Source organism: Papaver somniferum, unplaced genomic scaffold, assembly GCF_003573695.1.
Source record: "Papaver somniferum cultivar HN1 unplaced genomic scaffold, ASM357369v1 unplaced-scaffold_19, whole genome shotgun sequence".
NCBI classification, from domain to species: domain Eukaryota; kingdom Viridiplantae; phylum Streptophyta; class Magnoliopsida; order Ranunculales; family Papaveraceae; genus Papaver; species Papaver somniferum.
Genome location: NW_020628818.1, coordinates 19,278,265 through 19,294,965, shown reverse-complemented (window position 1 = coordinate 19,294,965; position 16,701 = coordinate 19,278,265). Strand labels below are relative to the sequence as shown.

The 16,701-nt window shown below is 34.2% G+C and overlaps 1 pseudogene; it reads right to left on the bottom strand.

Annotated features, from left to right (window-relative positions):
- Nucleotides 1–3,105: 3,105 nt before the first annotated feature.
- Nucleotides 3,106–4,676, bottom strand: LOC113338637 (annotated as a pseudogene).
- Nucleotides 4,677–16,701: the final 12,025 nt, after the last annotated feature.

Genomic DNA, 16,701 nt, shown 5'->3' with positions numbered 1-16,701 from the left:
ATAAGTTGATTGAGATCCCTAATGAAGCAGAAATCAAAGAAGCTTTGTTTATGATAAATGCTTGGGGAGCGCCTGGCCTAATGGCTTCCCCCTGGTTTTTACCAACAACATTGGGACCTTCTTAAGGATGATATAGTCACTTGGGTTCAGAAATTCTTTAATGAAAAATGTTTCAACCAAAAAATTAATCATTCGTTTATTACCCTAGTTCCTAAAACAAAAATGCCTAAAACCCCTACTGATTTCAGACCCATTAATCTTAGCAATGCCCTTTATAAAGTGACGAAGATAATAACAAATAAGATTAAACCTTTATTAGACAAAATCATATCTCAAAACCAATCGGCCTTCATTCCTAATAGACAGATAACAGATAATATTGTTGTAGCCCACGAAATTCTTTACACTATGAGAACCAGTAAGAGGGAAAAAGGTTATATGGACATAAAACTTGACCTTTCCAAAGCTTTTGATAGTCTAGAATGGAACTTTGTGATCTTTGTGCTTAACAAATTTGGTTTTTCTAATGATTTTTGTGATTTAATTTACAACTGCATATCTACTGTCTCCTCCACGGTTCTTGTTAATGGTTCACCTGGAGAAACTTTCTCCTACTAGGGATATTAGACAGGGTGACCCTATGTCACCGTATATTTTTATCAATTGTATGGAAGCTCTTTCTAGGCTTCTGCTCATGCTGAAAATAGTGGTAGAATTTCGGGTATTAAAGTTACTAAGGATTGCCCTCTGTGTCTCATCTATTTTTTGCTGACGACTCTTTTCTGTTTACTTCTGCTACTATTGTTCAAGCTAGAAATCTAATTGATATATTCAGAAAAATTTTAGTAATTTTTCAGGCCAAGTTATTAATTATCATAATTCGGGAGTTTATTTTAGTAAAAAAGTAGAAAACAAGCATTGCAAGCTGCTAGCTAGAATTCTAAAGGTAGGAAGAATAACCAAGAATGACACCTATTTAGGGACATCTTTATTTTTTAATAGGTCTAGAAGCTTCAATTATCAAAATATGTTAGACAGAGTTTATAATAGGGTCCAAGGTCGGAAAGCTAAATTTCTTTCTCAAGCAGGGAGAACTACTCCTATCTGCTCTGTAACTAGTGTCATGACAATGTATCAAATGATATGTTTCCTTCTTCCTAAAAAAACTTTATATAAATTGGATTCTCTGCAAAGAGATTTCTGGTGGCAGAAAAGTAAGGGTAGTAGAAGTAGGTATATTAAGGCTTGGGATTTCATCTACTCTAGTAAATCTAAATAAGGGTTGGGTATTAATAGTCCGTATAAACTTAACTTAGCCTTACTTACTAGACTAGCTTGGCATCTAATAAAGAACCCTGATAAGCTTTGGTGTATCATTCTTAAAAACAAATACTTCCCAAAATCTGAACCTCTTTATTATAAGAATAAGTCAGTTAAATCTTGGGTTTGGACTAGTATCTGTAAGGATTTGGACATCATTATAGAAAATCACTGTTGGTTGCTAGGTAATGGCAGGGACTTGGATGTTTGGTCTGATAAATGGCTCCCAGATGGAGAGATTCCTAAGCCTAAGAATAATAGTTGTTATCAATTAGTCTCCAAAGTTTCTGACTTAATAAAAAACGATAATAAATGGAATACTGACCTCATTAGTGAAGTGTTTGATAATGATACTGGCAGGAAAATTAGAATGCTTGAACCAGGTAGTAATCCAAATAAAAAAGATACCATAATGTGGATAGGCACTAATGATGGTATGGCCTCTGTAAAATCGGCTTATAACTTTTTATGTGATAGAAAACATGTTGGTTCTAGTGTTGAATGGAAAGGAATATGGAAATTAAATATCATTCCTAGAGTAAAAAAATTTATGTGGAAATCCTTGTGTCATTGTCTGCCTGTTAGGAAAATTTTAGGAAAGTATTCTCCTTCAGATACTCATTGTCCTCTGTGTAATAATATTGTTAAAGAAAGCATTGATCATCTATTTACTAGATGTGTTTTCTCTGGAGCGATTTGGAGAGGCCTATTTTTTTCTAGCACCTTTTGTGTTACAACCAATATCTTTTACAAAGATTGGTGTCTTGTGTGGTTGAAATACAATGCCAATAAAAATTTCTTTGCTTATGTGTTATAGTATATCTGGAAATATAGGTGTAAGGTTGTCTTTGATCATGTCAAACCTAACTTAAATGATTTGATTGATTTCATCAAGAAAGATAGTCCCCAGTATTTGAAAAAACATCAGAGTACTGCTACTAGCTTGAATTCTTCTCCGGTTTGCAATAATGCTCATCCCTGTTGTGTTCATGGAAATATTGAAGTGTTGCAGGGAACACATTTTATATATATTGATGCTGCTTTTCATGAAAAAAAAAAAAGAAATTTACTTATGGAATTGTTGAAGTGAATGACAAAAGTTTAATTGTAAATTTTTCAGAAGGAAAATGTTGGTGCCTAAGTGCTGAAGAGGCTGAATCCAGAGCATGTCGTGAAGCAATCAGATGGGTTCAAAACCGAGGAAAGGATAGTTTTATTTTCTTAAATGATAATCAGAAGGTAGTCAACAGTTTAAAGGGAAACAATTTTGCAGTTAACTGGATCTCAAAAGCCATTTTGCTTCAAGCTTTAGAGTCCAAAAAACTTATTGCCAGTTCGTCTTTTGTATATATGCGGATGTGCACGTCGACTCTAGTTGTTGGGATACTTCTAGAAAGGAATCCTGGTCCAGTATCATTTGTAATGAAAACAATGTAATGGCTTTCTGTTAGTTCAATATATTTTCCTTTTATATAAAAAAAAAGTTAGTTTTATCTACGGAATGCATTTCAAAAACTAACATTTTGTTTGTTGGGCTTCAGCAATGAGTCCCTAACTGTGGGTTTGATCAAGTCAGTTTCCGACAGGGTGTCTTCAAGTTACTAAAACCCGTTCAGCCATTTTGGTAACAATTTGATTAATTTTGCATGCAATGTTTGATTACGAAACTTTTTTATTCCATTTATTTATTTATAAATAAAATGCCCTCTGAACAAATTTACAAATGAATGAAGGAAAATGTACTAAAATGTACATAACGGGTATGAAGTCCTATCAATTAACAAGTCAACAAGGGGGAGACTGAACCAAGGTGATCCCCTTGACATTTCGACAAAATGATTCCGCTGGTTTCGGCTTTTGTTGTTCACCTTGTTTTTGCGGTAGACGATAAGTGAGTTTGATATTTTCGACATGGATTCCCTTACAGGGAGTGATATCACTGCAATCGAATTTCATTGCAACTTGACTTACGATGTCCCTTGTATGTTCCCAAATGTAACATCGCTAATCTGAACGCCCGAATTCTATATTATATATATAAAAAAAAGAGGTAACAATCAATATCAACTATTGTGTGATTAAACCGGATTCATGTAATATATTTTTGAGTTAAGCATTAGTTATATAGGTTACATACCTGACCAGGGCATCCTTCGTTCCGAGGACAGTAATTTTGATCGATAGGTATTGGGTTATGAACATTATTCATCACAGCTTGTTTAAACACTACTCCTTTGACAAATCCTTTACTGGGTCTTCCCCAAGATTTGATTCTTACTCCATTATGTGTTCCGGTGAATACCACGTCTTTTACTGTCACATTTTGCACACCTTCCTCTTCCAAACCCATCCCCAAACTCCCAATGCTGCAATCCATGTTAATGCGCATTTAACTTAGAATGTCTTGACAAGTACGTATGAGCGGATCATAGTGTTACGGAAAACAAATATGAACTCGAAAATATATACCCTCACCTTATCCCATGTCCAGGGCCACATGTAACCCGTTCAATCCACAGGTTTTCAGTTCCAGGGCCAGTTGAAACACAATCATCTCCGGTCTTTATACCAGTGTTCAAGATACGAACGTTGATTGACTTTCCTACGTGTATGCCATCTGTATTTGGGCTATCCCCTGGAGCTCGGATTTTAACACCGTCTAGTAATACGTTTTTGGATGCAAGGACAACTATATGAAACATCTTGGGGTTGAGCGAACTTAAACTTTGAACTGTTATGTCATCGGAACTAAAAATACCAAGCGTCTGCATATGAAAGCCAGAATGTACACAAACAATTAAACTTAAGCGGTTCTGGTTCAATAATATGTAAAAGAAATTGCCTATAGATGTAAAAGAAATTGCCTATAGAAATTGATTAAAATGAATTTAATGGTACATACCGTTGGTCCTCGTGGGCACGCCTTTTTGGCAAGCTTACAAGAATATAAACTAGATCCTCTGCCGTCAAGAACTCCACCAATTATTGACACCCCCTTGACACGATCAAACTTTAGCCAATTCTCAACAGAGGGCTGCATCTGTTTAAAATCGGGGGCAATGAGGATCCCATCAATTTGAAAAGTGATTTTTGGAACTTTTACACGGTCCTAAGAATGTTATCGGACCGATAAGATACTTTTTCTTAGGTACATAAATAGTTGATGGTTCCGACGAATTACAAGAAATTTCCCATGCCTTTAGAAAGGCTTTACTCGAGTCTGTCTTTCCATCTGCCTTGGCACCGAAATTGGCAACGTTATTGACGATCATTGTATCTGCATTTATCAACGGAATGGTGATAAAGAAAAGAGCTGATGAAAGCAGTGAAAATCTGTTGCTTCTTAGAAATGCCATTGTTGAGAGCAATATAAATATATGTGTTGGTAATGAGGATGATATGAGTTTGAGTTTCCAGGACCCACCTTTTATAAGCATTGAGGGATCATGCATTTGAATGTGCGCAGCCATTTAGTGTTGATTAAGGTATTAAGTTGAAATGTTGAAGCAAACATTTCAACTAGAGGATGTAAGGTGCAAATTGAAAAAGAGAGAGTTTGAAATTTTCATGTATTTAAAAACACTTAGCCGTTAACTTGGAAAATGATCGACAATATTCATATAGATTGTTTTTCATTGGTGCACTGATTATGCATGATTTACACCATTGAGTGTCATCTAATCCATAAATCTTCTCAAGCAAAATATCTACAAGCTTGTGTCAAACACGGTTCCAAGAAAGAATATACCCATATTTTCAGTCGATATTTCGCATGAGGTTGCGGTTAACATGGTTATTTCTACCCAAGTTTCAGTACAACTATACATTTGTTTATTTTATTTTTTGGACTAGTATGTTTATTTTATTTTTTGGACTAGTTATCACCTGGACCTTACGGCCCCGGCTCAATCTTTCGTATATGGGTGTATTGACATTTATTTATGTCAATTGAATACAAGTGTTTTTCGGTTATGAAGATCCTCTTCTATCTCTTTGTTTACGCCATTTACTTTAGAATATTCAACGGTGGTTTAGACCGTAGTCTATTTACATTTGGCAAAGAAAATTCCTAAATTTACTATAAGAAACTAATATTGAAAACTTACAGCTTAAAGCAATTGCATGTTGATGTGAATATCTTTTAACAGTTATGTCAAGTTTTCAGTGTGTTATTTAGGCCTTGTCTATATCTACTAATATCTATAAAAATAAAAATTAGACATAAGACACCAAAGATGTAATTTACATTTATTTTTAGTATTAAAAAAGAACGCGCAATTGGGGGATACTAAAACTAATTGGGTTATGAATTATTCTGCGAAGGGGTGATTTTGGGTATGAAAATACTAAAATACCCTTTAGTGTTTTAACTTCTCTTCTCTTCTCTTCTCCTTCTCTGTCGGCTTTTTTGTTTGATTTTTATTTTCTCCATCATCGTTTCAACACGGTTTATCGTTGTTTCAAGAACAACAAAATTGGTGATTAATCTATTATATAAATATATATGCCTCCTTGAAAGAAACATAATCATCGATTTGTTTTAAAAGAAGAGATATTTTGACTTTGGGTCACATGAAAGTGACCAGAGTTGCATTTGGGTCACCAAGATATTTTAATTAGAGTTTGGGTCACAGGACCGTTGTCGACCGTCATGACCGTTATAAAATCTAGTTAAATATGGAAATGACCATTATAATAACACGCTTCATTTTATTTACTAACTCTACCTTCTGTTTGTCACATGTACGGCTAATAATTATCCATAATGAACGTCTGAGATTAAAAACAATAACTTTTTCTTTCCGGCCGCTTCTCTTTCTCAAATATCGATTAACCCTAATTCCCCTACTCTTGTTCTCCCATCCTAAATACTATCTTCTGCAACATGATGTCTCCAGAAATACCACTTAATACTTAACCACTCGTGATACCTAAACTATTCCCTTAAGTAAAAGCGCAATCACTTGCTTAAAACCACTCATAATAACCTATTCCCTTACTGAGACTAGAATTGCAATGTAATAATCAATCTCAGCGTTGATAGCAGTGTATCAAATTACAGAGAAACACTCAAATGAGAGGAAGATTCAATTACATTCATTACATCCACACACAAGCATTTTGGACAGTATTAATACACATGAGAAAGTCAACACAATACTCGTGTGATAAACTAGTGTGGGATACAGAACACACACGGCTGTCAAGCACGTGTGACTGAGAGAGGGAATTCCTAATTCAAAACCTTAATCTTCACTGCATTCTTCTCTTATCCTTAACCACTGCATAATATGCTCTCATCCCCCCTCAAGCTGATAGGAGATGCAATCACATGAAGATTGTCTATGAGCATAGAAAATATAGGTGCAGGCAGACTCTTGGTGAAAATGTCAGCAATTTGATCAATAATATTGACATAGAATACACCCAAAGCTTTAGACTGAACCAACTCCCTGATAAAATGATAATCAAGATGGACATGCTTCATCCTTGAATGCATGACAGGGTTTGAGGAAAGTGAAATAGAACTGATGTTATCACAGCCTAATCTTGGAATACCTGGTAGAGTGGCATGAAGATCCTGGTGAAGATAGCAAATCCACACAACTTCTGCAGCACTATGAGAAAGAGTTATGTATTCAGTTTCAGTGCTAGATCTAGCAATGGTGGATTGTTTCTTAGAAGACCAAGAGATCACATTTGAACCAAGAAAGATACAATAACCACCTGTGGATATTCTATCATCTACACAGCCAACCCAATATGCATCTGAAAAACCCAAGAGAAAGTCACTTCCTTTTGTAAAATGCAATCCAAAACCCAAGGTACCTTTAACATATCTGAGAATCCTCTTTGCTGCAGCCATGTGAGAACTCCTAGGGTGTTGCATATGCTGACACACAAAGTTAACTGCAAAAGCACCTACAAGTGACCTGTATTCAGTTGCTGCAGGCCTAGTCCAAGTCAGATATTGCAGAGCACCTACAAGTGACCTGTATTCAGTTGGATTGTCAAGAAGAATTCCATCATCCTTAGATAATTTTGTGAAGTTGAAAGAGGTGTGTTGCAAGGTTGAGCTCCCTCCATATGATATTTGAGCAACAAGTCAACTGCATATTTGGTCTGAGAAAGAAACAAAGAATCTGCAGTTCTTATAGCTTCTAATCCCAAGAAACAATGAAGTGGCCCTAAATCTTTGATTGGAAACTGATGTTGAAGCTCAGTGATGACAAACTTGAGAAAAGAAGATGAAGACCCAGTTAACATTATGTCATCCACATATACCAAAGCTACAATTATTTGAGTACCTTCTTGATGTACAAATAAAGAAGTATCAGTTGTAGAATTCTTGAAATTAAGAGCCAAAAGAGCAGAATTGAGATTATCATACCATTCCCTTGGGGATTGCTTGAGTCCATAGATGGCCTTATGAAGAAGACACACATGATGAGGCTTGGATTTATCAAAAAAACTTGGTGGCTGAGTCATGTACACTGTTTCATTGAGCTCACCATGAAGGAAGGAACTGATCACATCTACCTGATGTATAGGCCAGTTATACTGCACTGCAAAAGAGAGAATAATCCTAATTGTAGTTGGCTTGGATACATGGCTAAAATTCTCATCAAAGTCCATCCCACGTCGTTGATGATAGCGCTTAGAAACTAGTCTTGCTTTGTGCTTGTGAATACTGCCATCAGGATTATGCTTTATTCTAAACACCCACTTGCATCCAATTACATTTTAGCCTGGAACTGGTGGAACTAGTGACCATGTACCAGCATTTTGCAAAGCTGTATGCTCATTATCTGAAGCCACTTTCCATACCTCCTCCTTAAGAGCAACAGTAATACAAGAAGGAACTCTTGACAAAAAAGCAACAGGCAAAGGATGCCTAGTAGAAAAATAAGATTTAGGTGTATATATTCCATTCTTACTTATAGTAGTCATACTATGATCATTCACTGTTACTTTTGTGGGGATATCAGATGAAGAAGGAGATGAAATAGGAAGTGAGGAACAAGTAGAAACAGGAGCATCTGAAATGGATTTAGGGTCAACATATGAAGATGTAGATTGGTTAAGAATGGCAGTATAAGGAAAGCTTTTCTCATTGAAAGAGACATGTCTAGAGATGTATATAGCACCAGAAACAAGATCATAACATTTGTAACCCTTTTGAGTAAGATTATAACAATTAAAGATACAATGTTTACTGCTAGGTTGGAATTTGTTGGTAGTATAAGGTTTGAGCCAAGGAAATCAGGCACAGCCAAAAACTTTTAAGAAATTGTAATCTGGTGCTCTATGAAAAAGCATTTCTGAAGGAGTATGAAAAGCAATGGACCTAGTTGGTAGTCTGTTAATGAGATAGTTGGATGTTTGCAAAGACTCAACCCAAAAATCAGTAGGCAAGAGAGTTCTAGTAACCTCAATTAAATGCTTGTGCTTCACTTCAGCAACACCATTTTGTTCTGGTGTATGAGGGCATGTCAGTTCATGAGTTATGCCTTTAGAGGAACAAAATTATGCAAGAAAAATGTTAAGAAATTCACCTCCATTATCAGTCCTAAAGGTGATGATTTTACTAGAAAACATATTTTCAAGTCTGGTGACTAGATCTATAAAAGAATGCTTGAAATCAGCTTTCGAAGAAATGGGAAGAATCCAGCAATACTTGGTAAAGTCATCAATAACATTGGCATAATACAAAACACCACAAGTAGATGGGGTATGACATGGACCCCATAAATCCATATGTAACAATTCAAGTGGTTTTGTACCTACATTACAGGACATTTGAAAAGGAAGTTTATGAGACCTACAAATTTTGCATTCAGTACAAGTGAATGGTTTATTGCTAACATTTGGTAATTTGAGCTGATGACAGAGTCTTTGCAGAGTTTGGAAGGTTGGATGGCGAAATATTCTGTATAGAAGAGCATGGTCTATGAGAGTGGAAGCATGATGAGCTTGAGGTGATTTGCTGAATGAGATAGGATAAAGACCATTTTTATGTGGTCCTTGGAAGAGAGTGGTCCTAGAATTGAGGTCCTTCACAGAAAATCCATGAGAATCAAGTGTCAAAGAACAGTTGTTGTCAGAGGTGAATTTATGGATAGATAACACATTATGAGATGATTGTGGTACAACTAAAACATTTTTAAGTACAAATGAACGATCATTAGCAGTTTTAGTAGAGTGTCCTGTGTAAGAAATGGACATACCTTCACCATTTGCTGTGTGAATGGCTTCAGCACTATCATAAGGTGTAACCTCTTGTAACTGAGTATAAGAAGATGCAACATGATTATTTTCTCCACTGTCTGCAATCTATTATTCAGTGTCAAAAATGTCAGCTGCTGCTAGCATTGCATTGAGATTAGATGGTGGATGTCTTCCTTGATAAGAGAAGTTAAGTCTTTGTGTACAATTTGGTGCAAGATTACCTTCTTGTTTGCATAGATGACAAGCTTCTTGTTCTGGTGTTGAATAACCTCTACCTGAATTATATCTGCCAAATATGTTGGGATTTGGATATCTGCCAGCATTATATCTTCTACCTCTAGAAGAATTTCCCCTATAGTGATTATAACCTCCTCTAAAGTTACCCCTATGATCAATAAATGCCTTTGCATCTCAGGTGTCAAATGTGATTTTCTGTCTTCCATTGATAACCGTCTCTTCACTTAACAGATTATTGTGGAGTTCTACACATGTAACTGGTGGATTTCTGTGTCGCGTTGCAGTAGCAAATAGAATGTAATCGAAGTGTAATGCTTTTAAGGTAAAAACAACCAATTCTTTGTCTGAAATGATTTCACCACCATCGGCTAATTCATCGGACAAAAACTTGATCTCATTAATAAATGAAGAAATAGACTTGTTACCTTGAGTGAGGGAGAGCAACTTTTTACCGAATTGAATTGAGTGAGTTGAAGATGTTCTGGCAAATCTTTCTTCAATACTAGACCAAAGATGATGTGAGGTTGTTGATGTCGAGAAATAAGCAATAACAGAATCCGAAATTGTTGAGTGAATCCACATGATGATTGTGGAGTCTCCATCTATCCAATCTAGATAAAGATTGTTCTCAATTCCATTAGCATGATTACGAGCTAAAGTAAATTGAGGTGGACAAGGAAAAGATCCATCCAAATATCGACGTAACTTGTATTTCTGAATTACAGGATTCATCAAATTCTTCCAAGTAATGAAATTTTCCTCCTTAAGTTTAAGGTGAACAAAGCCAGTGAGTTGATTTAATGGAATTTTAGAGAAGGAGACAGCAGTAGTTGGATTTTCCATTGAAAATAAACGAAATACTTGAATTGATATTAATGATGAAGAAGAAGAATCAAGAAAAGTAGCCAAAAAAAAGGTTGTAAAGAAAGTAGATCTGAAGAAAGTTTGCAAGAAGAGAATCTTGATAACAAGATACAGAGAATGTTGAATCAATACCTCTTAGATTCAAACGATGATACACTTGCTGATGATGATCTTCTCAAAGAGAAAAAAAATTAGATCGATGAAATGTAGATTAAAGAAGAATCCTAATCTAACCTGCTCATGATGCCATGATAGCAGTGTATCAAATTACAGAGAAACTATCAAATGAGAGGAAGACTCAGTTACATTCATTACAGCCACATACATGCATTTTGGACAGTATTAATACACAGGAGAAAGTCAACACAATACTCTTGTGATAAACTAGTGTGGGATACAGAACACACACAACTGTCAAGCACGTGTGACTAAGAGAGGGAATTCCTAATTCAAAAACTTAACATGCACTGCATTCTTCTCTTATCCTTCACCATTGCATAATATGCTATCAAGCGTTGATATTTGGGGATTTTTTTACTTTAATAAATACATTCTCAATCTGTCATTTTCACATACCTTTCTAGTATCTTATTAAACCATCATACCGATCCCCCTTTCTCAACCACCACCCTCATCAACTGCAAAAATTCTTTAAACCCACTTCTCATAAATCGAGGCTTGCAGACAGTAACAAAAGAAATCAAAACCCAAATAGAGAACTTTATCAATCCTCTTGTGGTATTTCTAACCCAATTTTTCCAATTCATGAGTTCCTTAATCTTTCACGTCTATCAATTCAGTCATGTTTCTGGTAATACTCCTATTGCTAATGGATCATCATAAGAATGGTGAGAAAAAAAAATTCAGAAAAAAATTAAATGAAACGAAGTACTCAAGTTGTGAAAGAGATGCAAGTTGTTGTGCGAATGAGGGGTTTTTGGAATTGCTGGTAGTTTAAAAGATTTAAACTTGGATCGGAAATGCTGGTAGTTTTTGGAATTGCTAGTTCTTGTAATGAATGGAAATTTGGATTTCTTGTAATGAACGAGAAGGGAAGGAAAAGAAAACGTGATGGTGTTGGACTGTTAGGTGTATCTACAAAAAAAAATGGTGGTGGGTGTAATGTAGGTGTAGTGGTGGTGATAAAATTCATGTCTAACGTTTAACTGACAGCGTTAACAAAATAAAAATCAATTTAAAATAAAATAAATCTTTAACGGTCAAGACGGGCAACGACGGTCCTGTGACCCAAACTCTAATTAAAATTTCTTGGTGACTCAAATGCAAATCTGGTCACTTTCATGTGACCCAAAGTCAAAATATCCCTTAAAAAAATTCGTTTAGGTCAGAATCAAAAATTGTAACTGATCAAGTTAGAAATGGACAAAATAATTTTGAAGAAACTTATGATGGTGTTGGGTCCCTAAACGATAAACTATGTCACATGTATATTCATCAGCGGTACAATTACTTGTTAGATGATCTAAATCATGACACCTGGTGCATCTTTTTATTGATAATTATTACTTGTTAGATGATCTAAATCATGACACCTGGTGCATCTTTTTATTGATAATTTCTCGACAACTCTTGACACTTAGCATATTAAGAATTTGATTTTTTTTTTATCATCTACATCTTTCCTTTTAGCATCGTATAACTTTTATATTAATGTTTGATATATCATAACTATGATCGTATGTGTACGTTCATCAGTATGTAATAATAGAAGGAATAACATCCAAATTGACGTGGCAATTAAACATTATTTTTTTTTCCTACGTCCATCATGGAAATTTACGTCTTGCCAATCATTACGCAGATAATAAATGGGATATCCTTTTTCATCTAAAACTTCAGCATGTATCTTTGAAAAATATTTAGTTCATTTTCCTTTTCTTACGGGAAGCTTTGGTATCTCCAAGAACATGTCCATAAGCACTATATTTTTTTAGTGCTTGAAAGTGAGCTATGTCAATTTTAACATCAATAAATTTAACACAAACAAACATGTGAACGTGGTCCACCATATACACATTTTTCTAGAATTATTCCAGAATTAAAAAAAAAATCATATGAAATAGTCAACATTTTTAGAAATTAAATCATGTATACATATGAGACAAATATATTACAAAAATTCTTTCATTTATCTCTTTCATCAAACGTTCTCGTTACAATTCAGGAACATGGGATGTTAAGACGACCGAAGTACATTGATATGATAAATGCTCATCTCTAATTTCTCACTAATTCAAATTTGAAATCATTGTTGGAAAGATATCCATGTGATGAATAAAACATGTAATGCATATCAAAGAATTGATAGATTTGAGACTTATGTCAACCAAAAAGTCTCTTTAAAATGGAAAATACTCATTCAAACGTAAAACAAAACCACAAAAACAAACTGAGTGCGCATTAAGGCACTTAGAAATCCGAGCTAAACTATTTTATACATTTATAAGAAATAATTGTTGGATACCCATCTCATGTTAGTATAATCGTTATTTTATCGGTCTCTGACAAATTGTAGCGTCTTTTATCAGTATTTGTAAAAAGGTTAAAGAGAGACTTTGACATTTTACTGGAAATAATTCATATATCTTAAAATCTCGTATACTCGATACTACTTAACACATATGTCATTTTTCACTAAAAGAGTTTTCTCAATTATCTTAAAAACATCGATATCTTACAGTGGAAGTCATGAGCTCTAAATATAAAGAGAGTAATTAAGAACATATAGTAATATCACTAAAAGTTCATGTTGAAGATCTTTGTGTCTTGAAAAGCATCTTGGACCCTTTCTTTTAAATCTCATTTTTTAAAATTGCATCTAAAACAGCTAAATGTATTCAATGTATTATACTCTCAAATATACTTTTAGAATTATGTTGAAAGTTTTCATTACTGTCACATAAACCTCTCAAGTCTCTACAGGTTCATGCAACAATAAGATATATTTATTTTTGTTTCTTAACTTTGGTCCCCTCTTGGAAGAATCAATCGTTTAATTCTATATGGCACGTTTTTAACTTTGTACGAATTTGTTTCTTTACGTTGTTGAGATTCTCTCTTGCAATATGTTAGTTTAAACACAAATTTTTTAACATGGTGATTCGTAATTTTAAGTAGGTTTGTTAAGGAATTTTCCTTTAAGCTATATATATAATTTACTTATATACTCCAAAATAAAATTATCTAACAAAAAAGACATGAGGCTGTTATTTTGGCTCTCGTAAGCTTGTTGCTCGGTTGCTTTTCTTTTTTCTACATTGTTTAGATTCATTTTTATGTAGCTCTCTAGGTTGATAATCGGGTTTCCTAATGGTTCAAATAATTATATAGAATATATAAAATTAATAAACTATTGCATTGGATATTATAATTTATTCCAATGTTGATTAGGGTAGTACTAAAGGATTAGTTATATCTTAGTTCGAAAAACATTGCTGACAATAAAATGGAAAATTATCTTGCAAACACTAAATATGTAGCTCTGGGTGTTTTTACTTGGTAAATGGACCAATGAGTTGTTGTCTTTGTTGTTCTCTAGTTTATATACATCATTGAACTTTTCAAATTTGTTTGATGCCGCTTACCTTTCTACTGATCAATAAATTGTTGATATCTTCACCAAATGTTCAGATTTTAAATTATAAAGCCAGAGCTTTAAATCATTTCATTACTTAAGCTTAAGGGAGGAAACTGACATAAAAAAAATCTTCCACTCCTTATAAAAGTTGCGAGTTAGTCTCTTTGGTTAGATAGTTGTAAGAGTTTGTTAGCTAACAAAATCTTTCAGTCCAATGAGCGTAAGATTTTGATAATTGTAATATATATTTTTTTTCTTTATTTTTATCTTTTCTTTCTCCATTGGTTTCTTCCGAGGTATTGCCTAGTCCCCCACTTCTGTTTGTTTTCCTTTTTAATAAAATCTCCTTGTAAGCTTTGCCAAACAACACCTCAAACCTCTATCTTTTAAAACTCTTTATCTATTTTGTGTCCAAGATTGTAAATACACTCGATAGTGAATGGTCTTCATCGTCGTCATAAAAGTCTCTTAGTTTCTCAAGAAATTTACAGAAAACAAAAGAATATTCATTCTTACGTGATGACATGATTTCCTTAACTTTGGTTTCATCTTGGATGAATTGGTTAGTCTTTCATGTAATATTTTACAATGTGAACATGTAATATCCATCTCTTTAAGTTATTTAGTGCGTTTAGTTTTTTTAGAACTTTAGAGTAACACAAACACTGATTATTTGAAGCCAATTTTCTTTTAAAAGATATATTTGGTTAGAACCATGAGTCTTTAAGAATAAAAATTCAAACTCCATATCTCGGTCATATTTAGCAAAGACATCAACCTATCAATTGAAATACAATTTTTCTTATAAACAGAACTTACTAAAGGAGAATAAATTGTACAAAATCATACTCCAAATACATCAGACATCGCAAGAGCACATCAAAAATGGAAGATCAGTTCAATACATCACTGGGATCTACAACTATTTAGTTGTAGATCAGTTTAATACATCACGCCAAATTAAAAAAGTGATAGTATCTCATTTTTAAAAACAGAGGTAGTATATTAATTAAATAAAGAACGAAAAAATAAATATTAAGGGATTTTATTACCTAGGTTGAATTCTCTGAAACTATTGAGCAAAAACCCCCTTACGCTAAAAAGAGACAGAGGTTTGATTCGACCTAAGCTATCATTATGTACCACCGGAGTGGGATCTGTAGAGGAGAAAGTATGTGTTTGAGGAAACTGTACACCCACACTTTCTAAATACAAAAATTAAACATCACAACATTGTTGTACACTGAAGATGCTGAAAGAAAAAATTACTCAGAACTAATATTTAATAACATATAGTAGATTTCGTAGAGTTTGTAGTTTTAATTTGATTGGATTATAACGAAGGATTAGTCATAAATGCAAGTCAAACACCAATAATGCAAAAACAAATTAACCATCATACATCCCTACAATCGCCTTATACAATATAATATGAAGGGAACCTTCCTCAAACTCTACCAAGGGTTACTTATGTGGCATTATGAAACGACATATCTTTTCAAGTACAGGGAAGGTGAAAATCCACTGGGAAGGTGACCAACCTTTTCACTATCTTTTCATGTATAAGAAGAATTCTGACATGAAGATTTCCACGCTTACTAATCAACACTGAACACTTTCAACAACCGTGAGCCGTAGAAGATTTACATGGTCATATACGAAATAACAGTTCATAAGACAATGTTGAAAACCAACTAATTGACATGCATTATCATGATTTAAAAAATGGCAGTAGCCCAGCTGAGACATTCAAGTATTCCACAAATCTTATAACCTGAGATAAACACTTTATACCGATAAAACTCATAACATTAGAACTGAACTGTGAAATTGTGGATTATAATTAGTTATACCTCCAAAAATGGAGAAAAAAAAGTAAACGTCCATGCAAAATACTTAAAAATCAGTAAGTTACGTTTCATTGAATGTTTGCAACCAATTATTTTATGTAGACCTCAATTATTTTATGTAGGCATCTGGAACGAAAGAGAGAATACCATCACCCGTGAAAGGAGAGACATCTGTAAAATCCATGCACACATCTTGACCATTGTCCCAATTAAGAACGAGAATATCAGCAGGCCGTAAGCTTTTGTCATTGATAGATACATTTTTGTGTCTAATTTTTCCTCAATGTTTCGTATTGTTAGTGCTCGATTTTGTATTAATTATGGTGTTTTATGTACTTGTAGGTATTTTTGGGAAATAAACTTCTCTACGGAATTCGGCTCGAAAAAATACTCAGGGCACCCCAAAGGACAAGTGCTAAATAGACCCCAGTTTTGGATAAGGGACACACTACTGCTAAGCATACCCCTACTCTGGATAGGGGGCCCTCCTTCTTCACGTGAAGCTGAAAATAGCGGGAAAACTTCCGTTCAAATTGTCAGCTTTCACCGAGATTTCCTATTTTGATTTTTGGGTTGGCTTTCACCGGGTTTCTTCCTGGATTG